Raw genomic sequence first — 9,066 nt, 5'->3', positions numbered from 1 at the left:
TGGTTCCGGGCTGCTCGCCTCCTCGGGGACGCATCTATCCCCTGTCACCAGCAGAGACTCAATCCATGTCTGAGTATATCAAGGAGAATCTCGACAGAGGATTTATTTGCAAATCTTCCTCTCCAGCTGGTGCAGGTTTCTTCTTTGTGAAGAATAAAAGATGACTCACTATGTACATGCATTGACTACAGGGGTCTTAACAAGATAACTGTAAAAAAATAAGTACCTTCTTCCCCTAATTCCTGAATTGTTTGATTGCCTCAGGGGAGCTAAAGTTTTCTCCAAATTAGACCTACGCTGGGCCTACAAGCTGATCAGGATTCGCCAGGGGGATGAGTGCCTTCAACACCCGCGATAGTGACTATGAATACCTGGTAATGCCCTTTGGACTAAGCAATGCCCCTGCAGTGTTCCAGGAATTCGTTAATATCTTCAGAGACTTGCTATATTCCTGTGTTGTGGTGTACCTAGATGATATCCTTGTTTTTTCTCCAGATTTTGCTACTCACCAGGAGCAGGTTCGCCTGGTCCTTCAAAGGCTAAGAGAAAATCGTATATACGCCAAGTTCGAGAAATGTTCCTGTGAGCAGTCCTCTCTGCCATTCCTAGGATACATAATATCCGATACTGGTCTGCAGATGGATCCTGAGAAGCTATCAGCGATTTTTAAGTGGCCTCGTCCTTCAGGTTTAAATTCAATCCAGGGGTTCCTGGGATTCGCCAACTACTATCGCCAATTCGTGCCACACTTCTCATCCTTGACTATTTCCATCTACACCTTGACCCATAAGGGAGCAAATCCTAAGAATTGTAAAGCTGAGGCTTAATCGGCCTTCCAAGTCTTGAAGCAGGCCTTTTTCTGCGGCTCCGATTCTCCATCGCCCTGATGCTAACAAGCAATTCTACCTGTAGGTGGATGCACCTTCTCTTGGAGCTGGGGCAGTGCTTTCACAAAAAGCTTCTTCCGGTAAGATGATAACCTGTGGTTTCTTCTCCAGGGCCTTCTCTGCTCCTGAGCACAACTATTTGATTAAGGACAAGGAGTTATTGGCCATCAAAATGAGAGATCGCCTTGACCTCCGGCAGACGGGCTCAGATGATTTTGTACAAAATGTATTTGCCAAGCATATCCTGTGGTGATCTACACCGACCACAAAAATCTGACCCATTTGCAGTCTGCACAAAGACTGAATCCCCGTCAAGCCAGATGGTCCTTATTTTTGGCCCGTTTTTATTTAATTCTTCATTTCCATGCCGCAGAGAAGAATATCAAAGCAGATGCTCTCTCGAGGTCCTTTGATGCTACTGATCGGGAGGAGGAACCTCAACACATCATTGATCCCGCAAAAATTGCTGTTTGTCCTGTCAAGTTGTCTGAGATTCCGCCCGGAAAGACTTTTATTGCGCAGAACCTCAGGAAGCAAGTTCTAGTCTGGGGTCATTCCTCAAAAATTGCAGGTCATGCCGGACAACGAAAGACTTTTAAATTCATTGCTCAACGGTACTGGTGGCCATCCATGCGGCAAGACATCCAAGAGTTTGTCGCTGCCTGTCCGTCATGTGCGCAGTATAAAACCTCCAAGAAACCTCCAGCGGGCCTTACTTCCTCTTTCTGTTCCTGAGGCTCCTTGGCAACAGATAGCCATGGATTTTATTACTGATCTACCCATGTTATCTGGGTGTTCTGGGTTGTGGTGGATCGTTTTTCCAAAATGGCGTACTTCGTCCCTCTGCTTGGTCTTCCTTCTGCTCCTCAGATGCCGAAAAAATTTATTGAACACATTTTTCTCCTCCATGGTTTTCCCCACCGTATTGTGTCAGACAGAGGTATGCAGTTCACGTCTAAGTTTTGGAGAGCTCTTTGTAATCTTTTGAATGTGTCTCTGGATTTCTCTTCAGCTTATCATCCGCAGCCTAATGGTCAAGTGGAATGTGTCAATCATATTCTGACAAATTCTTTGTGACATTTCACCAACCTCCATCGTGATGACTGGGTCTAGTTATTACCTTGGGCTGAGTTTTTGTATAATAACCATGTCAGTGAGTCTTCCAAGAAATCACAATTTTTTGTTGTTTACGGTCAACAACCTAACATCCCACTACAGCTGTCTTCTACTTCTGGTACCCCTGCAGTGGATGCAACTTTAAGAGAGTTCTCAAAAATCTGGGAAAAGACCAGGGGAGCTTTGAAAGAGGCTTCTGTGCTCATGAAGGAGGCTGCTGATAAAAGACGTAGAGATTCTCCTAAGTTCCATCCTGGTGATAAAGTATGGCTTGCCTCCAAATACATTCGGCTTAAAATGCCCTCTTACAAATTGGGTCCATGCTTAATTGGTCCATTTGAGATCCTCAAGCAAATTAATCATGTTTCCTACAAGCTTAAGCTGCCAGTCTCTCTCCGGGTACCGAATTCCTTCCGCGTCTCCCTGTTAAAACCTGTCATCCTGAATTGTTTTGTCAAAAAACCTATCTCAGCTCCTGTTGTGGTCAGTGATGAAAACATCTGAGGTAAAATCTATTCTGGGGATGAGGAAGAGTAGAGGTAAAACCCTGTTTCTTGTGGATTGGAAGGGGTTTGGTCCTGAGGAAAGATTTTGGGAACCTAGAGAAAACATTAATGCCCCTCTTCTTCAAAAAAAATTATTGTTCAGGATCAGGCCTGAGGAGAGGGGGCATAAGGTACTGTTAGCCCAGCGGTCCATGCCAGAACTGCTGTTTCTAATTGCGTGCAAGGGCGCCGGGCTCCCTCTTTTACTGCTGCCATGCGCCGTGTTGACAAACGCAGGCAGTAGATAGCTTAACTATGGTATCTGTGTTCCATGCCAGAGTTTCCTGCTGGAGACTTGTACTGGTCTTTGAACTTGCATAGGTGTGTCTCTCTTCAGCTATGAAGTAGCACATACATGCCCTCTGTCTCACCAGCCTATGGCTGGATTGCAGCAGGTATTTAAAGGCGCTTCCTACCACAAGAAGATGCCTGAGCAACCTCATGGTTTTGGCTTGTCTATCTCCAAGTGCTAAGGTGTCTCTCTTATCTGCTTTGCTGTGTACCGGACCTTGCTTATTGAACTCCTAGACTTTGCTTGTTTGCTGCCTGCCTCTGACCTCAGACTTCGTTTATGAACTGTGCCTGTAGTGATGGACGAGCATCAGCCAGGACGATTAGCGAACGCGATCGAATGTTTGCGAACTGCAAGTTCGCGGTGGGCCCTATTCACTTTAATGGCAGGCAAACCTGAAAAACCTTCAGCTCATATTTTAAGCCACCAAATACTTACAAGAAGTGCACAAATCGTCCCACAACATGGACAGTGACATACCAGAGGGGGATCAATGGCAAAAATTCCCACCAAAAATATGTATTTTAATCAGGGGCCATTTTTATGTGTCTTAAATTGAAACTCTCAAAAATGTGCCATGCTGGAGCCTAGAAAAAGTTTATTTTAGGCCATGGCAGTACAGGACCCAAACATTAGGCATTCACCGAACAGAAAACATCAAGTGATTATGTGGCTGGAGGTATATTAGACGGTCATTAATTATCTATTTTACTGCAGGCCAGTGGAGTACAGGCCCCCAAAATTATTCATTCAATGTACAGAAAAGAACAAGCTTTGTCTTCTTCTCATTGTCTGTCGCTACTAGAGGCCTAAGCATGGCAGGCAGGCTCCCCCAGAAGTATCTTGCTGGATGAGCAGCCAATACCGCACTTGCATCAATCTTCACAGGATTTGGCTCCAGGTGTAGAGCAATTGTTTTTTTGGAATGCTTTCTCCATCGCAACACCGATCCAATTCTCTCCTAAGAAAATGTTACTGGAAGACTGGCCGATTCTCTCCTGTTTTACGCAACATTAAATTTTTATTATTAAATTTATTAAATATTTTAACATTAATTTTATTAAACCAAAACTTGATTAAAATTATAAGAAAGTATACTTAAATTTGCCAAACCTGATCTAATAACTCAAGTATGAACTCTGTCTTATAGGTTGATGTTAGTGTCAAGAAGAAATGCACTCCTTTTACACACTTGTCAGCTGATTCCACATAGATGTCTTTAGAACCTGTTCTATTGCACACTTATACAAGTAGGGCCCCCCTGACAGAGTGGAGAGGATTCTTCACCTGTGAATCAGAATATGTAGCATATCTGATCAAATGTCCATGTGGCCTTGCATATGTGGGTGAAACCACACAAAGTAAGAGAAAGAATTTGCCAACATAAGTCGAACATTAGAAGGGAGAATCTACTGCTACCAATTCCCTCACACTTTCACGAAGCCAAACACACCATAGCGCAGTTCAGATATCAGGTAATAGAGCAGGTTCCACCACCACTCATGGGAGGCAATAGGTCCAGAATCCTGAAATTGAGGGAAGCCTTTTGGATCCACACGCTACAAACCTTGAGCCCCAGAGCCATGAACAGGGAATATGAGATAGTAAATCTCCTCTAATCAGATCGTGCCCTTAACACGACCATAACATGCTCAGACCTCAATCTATACCCTTACCTTGATGCCAACCCTAACCATTGATGTGATTTAATTCAAACTCTGATCTCTACTACAACCTCAGACATTAAGGTGGAATATTTGAAACAGGATACATATGTTTGATGCACAACCATACAAGAAAAGGACTACATGGTGAACTGACTTTCTAATATGATTATAACTAGTTCTGGGACCTATATTCACAGGATATATGAATGTTTTTATATCATGAAGGCTAACACTTTATTTCTCTCATTCCATTGCAGGCCCTTTAATCACCACCGGAACCCAGTGCCACAAATGGGTATCCTTTAACAGTTTCACATAGTTGCAATCTCCAGTTTATGTGCATATGTGGATGTATGAGTGCAGATATAGATACATGAGTGTATCTATATCTGTTCTGTATGTCTGTACTGTATATATATATATATATATACAAAACGTATACATATATACAGTACAGACCAAAAGTTTGGACACACCTTCTCATTCAAAGAGTTTTCTTTATTTTCATGACTATAAAAATTGTAGATTCACACTGAAGGCATCAAAACTATGAATTAACACATGTGGAATTATATACATAACAAACAAGTGTGAAACAACTGAAAATATGTCATATTCTAGGTTCTTCAAAGTAGCCACCTTTTGCTTTGATTACTGCTTTGCACACTCTTGGCATTCTCTTGATGAGCTTCAGAGGTAGTCCCCTGAAATGGTTTTCACTTTACAGGTGTGCCCTGTCAGGTTTAATAAGTGGGATTTCTTGCCTTAGAAATGGGGTTGGGACCATCAGTTGCGTTGAGGAGAAGTCAGGTGGATACACAGCTGATAGTCCTACTGAATAGACTGTTAGAATTTGTATTATGGCAAGAAAAAAGCAGCTAAGTAAAGAAAAATGAGTGGCCATCATTACTTTAAGAAATGAAGGTCAGTCAGTCAGCCGGAAAATTGGGAAAACTTTGAAAGTAAGGGCTATTTGACCATGAAGGAGAGTGATGGGGTGCTACGCCAGATGACCTGGCCTCCACAGTCACCGGACTTGAACCCAATCGAGATGGTTTGGGGTGAGCTGGACCGCAGAGTGAAGGCAAAAGGGCCAACAAGTGCTAAGCATCTCTGGGAACTCCTTCAAGACTGTTGGAAGACCATTTCAGGGGACTACCTCTTGAAGCTCATCAAGAGAATGCCAAGAGTGTGCAAAGCAATAATCAAAGCAAAAGGTGGCTACTTTGAAGAACCTAGAATATGACATATTTTCAGTTGTTTCACACTTGTTTGTTATGTATATAATTTCACATGTGTTAATTCATAGTTTTGATGCCTTCATAGTCATGAAAATAAAGAAAACTCTTTGAATGAGAAGGTGTGTCCAAACTTTTGGTCTGTACTGTGTGTGTATATATATATATATATATATATATATATATATATAGATCTTTAGTTCTATACTTCTTCCAGGTTACATAGCATTCCAACTAATGGCCCCACAATATTCTAAAATTCTACAATTCCCCTTTTGATTCCACATTATTGATTAGAATATACCCAGTTCCGGTATGTGGAACGCACTTCCGCCTTTTCTGTGCATTCCAACCCTTCAGTGAGACAAACGATCCTTAGAAACACTAGCTTCCTGTCTTTGGAACGCACTTCTGGTCACGTGCGCTCCGGATGCTGTTTCACATCCGGTCTTTGGAACGCATGCCGGCCGTCACTCATTCCGCCATGCCTGGCATCCACATGTCCTCAGAGCACTATATAAAGGAACTAGATGTACAATTCTCTCAACACCTCTCCTCTCTAGCACTGGATAGTGCCCTGATATTTAGGTGTTACATCCTTACATAGGAATTTTTGACCCCCATATCCCAACTGCGGCACAGGTAAGTCATGGTGGATCCAGTTTGACCATTATAAAGATACTAATTGTCTGCAAGCGTGGTACCTCATGTAAGGGGATATGTATGGCATTTGTATATACACTGATGAACTTTTCCCAGTTATTACACGATTTTGTCTACTAACTATGCAAATAGAAATCAAATGTGTATTTAATGATAACTATGCCCCCACCACAGGACCAAATGCTATGTATACGTTATATACCATCCTTATATTATATATGTTACCTAATTCTCCATGTCCCCCCGACTTATGGATCTCACTCTTGGATACATAGCCTTTGTCCTCTGTTGTTATATATCATATTGTACCACCTACTTTACCAAACAGACTATGTGTGTGAACTGTGAGACCTGTGTACCTCCACCATAGGCTTTGAAGTAGCACAGAAGAGTTCAGCACACAATACAGTAAATAAATTCTATGTCTGTGGAGAACCATAATGCTCTTGTAGATACATGCTTTAATAAGAATGTACAGATCTGTATCCAAGGAGACATAGTGTCTCCTACAAGAACCGCCTGGGATCAGAATACAAGAAATCAAGATTCTCCAGTATACCTATGAAAGACAGCCATGATAGGAATGTGACACCATAAGTTGTACCATGTGCTTCCAGCGTAGGTACCTGCCATTGTACCTTGTATCTTATAGCCAGTTTTACTTTGCCAGTTTTACTCTGCGGTATGCTAATTTATCTTTTCATTTATTTTACTTATTCCCTTTTTTTCTGCATTTATACCTCAGTGTCTGATGAAGGTCTGCGAGCCGAAAAAGTTCACACACTGCCGTTCAACTATGTGTACCGACCAAACTGAGTAATAAAAGAAAAACTCAAAGAAATCTTGCTGTGATTTATATTTACTAGAGTGGAGAGGATGTTAGCAGTAAGTTTATGTTGACTTTAATGATTAATTTTCCCTTCCTCTGATCCGTCAGAAGAATAACCCACAAAAAACGGATCCTGTCTTTGGAGCATACGCGTTCACACAGTCAGCATTTGCTTAGTATTGCTAATGCCAATAAAACAGGAGTGGATCTAAAACAGAGATGAAACGTAAATGGAATATTTGCATGTCTTCTGTGTTTTGTACCCACTCCTGTTTTTGTCTACCAAATCATAAGCCAATTCTGATGCGATCATACAGGCCTTACAGCTGCTACACAGACAGGATCTGTTGTGCATCTCATTTTTCCTTCCTTTTGACAGATCAGAAGAAAGGTCAAATAAATGATGATGTCAGAATGGCCGAAAGCCAAAATTGTGGCCCAGTCATGAAGTGGGGAGGGTGTGAACAGCATGAGAAGTCCACAGAGTGTCCCTATGACAGAATGGTGAGGTAAAAGCAGCATGAGGAGACCAAACAGTGGCCCAATGACAAAGTCTGGAGGTGGCGGCAACATCAGAAGGCCACCGAGTGGCACAATGACAGTGTGGAGGTGGCAGCAGTATGAGGAGGCCACCGAGTGGCACAATCACAGAGTATGTAGTGGGCAGCAGTATGTGGAGGCCAACAAACTGAGAGGTTACATAGTGTGGAGATGGCAGCAGCAGCAGCATGATACAACAGAGTGGCACTGTGACATAGTGTGAACATGGCAGCAGCAGCATGATACAACAGAGTGGCAAGGTGCCATAGAGTGGACATGGCAGCATCAGTAGGCCAGAGTGGCAACGTAACAGTGTGGAGGTGGGTGGCAATACTAGTACTCGCTGAAGATGGTGGGTGAAAGAAGGAGCACTTGGCATCAGATGTTTGGCAACAGTCATGTAACAGCATCAAAATAGTAGCTGAGGCAGGTAGCTAGAATAAAACGGTCTCTTTTGTCAAAATGTTGGTGTGGCACCATGGATTATCTAGTCTGATGCACCAGGCATTGGTGTGTTGAAATCCTGGCTGATCCACTCCTGATTCATCTTGATGCAGTGTCCCACTATGTGCTATATGTGGGCATTTTAAACTCTTGCTAAATGTCATATCAAATGTATTGTGGTATCATGCTGTAGTTCCCTTTAACAGGCAGGCAGTATCATTTACCTTTATTCGCTCTTAGGTGGTGCAGGAACCACTTAGATATATAGCTGGGGTGGGGTGTAAAGTTAGTGTTTCCGATGTTAATGAAGAGATGAGGAAGTTAATGGAGGAGGAGGAAATTTTTATTTCCACCGAAAAAATAAAAAAAATATTTTACCCCATTTCAGTGCAGCGCTTAACGCCGAATACACATTTTTTTTTCTACCCAAATATTTCAAAAGAGATTTTAGCGCATATCACTGCAGCGCCTAATGCAGAATACAAGATTTTTTCTGAAGTGAACGGGACATAGAGGAGAAAGTAGGTCCGCCCTGGAAGAGCGAGACGCGGACTTCGTGCGGTTTCTGTGCTGCAGAAAAGTCCCCATAGTGTCCAGTAAGCAATGCCGTAGATACAGTTGTGTTCCAAATTATTCAACCCCCAATGCTGTAAAGGGTTTTAGGGAATTTAGTGTACATTTGTAATTGTGTTCAGAATGAAATCTTACAAGGACTTTTTAAAGAACCAAATGCAACTAAAATGACATCAATTGTTTTTGTAATACAGTATTAAATGGTTTTTTTGTGATTTCTTCATTGACACAATTATTCAACCCCTTAAAGACTACCACTCTTAAGAACAGAG

The 9,066-nt window shown here is 42.2% G+C and overlaps 1 long non-coding RNA gene across 1 annotated transcript; it reads left to right on the top strand.

The window, feature by feature from the left end:
• Nucleotides 1–4,063: 4,063 nt before the first annotated feature.
• Nucleotides 4,064–7,383, top strand: LOC120987114. Its single transcript, XR_005775918.1, has 3 exons — nucleotides 4,064–4,109; nucleotides 4,325–4,327; nucleotides 7,275–7,383. It is a non-coding gene; the product is annotated as an uncharacterized LOC120987114 (long non-coding RNA).
• Nucleotides 7,384–9,066: the final 1,683 nt, after the last annotated feature.

Source organism: Bufo bufo, chromosome 1, assembly GCF_905171765.1.
Source record: "Bufo bufo chromosome 1, aBufBuf1.1, whole genome shotgun sequence".
NCBI lineage: Eukaryota > Metazoa > Chordata > Amphibia > Anura > Bufonidae > Bufo > Bufo bufo.
Note: the sequence above shows the minus strand (reverse complement) of the source record. Positions and strands in the feature narration are given on the sequence as shown.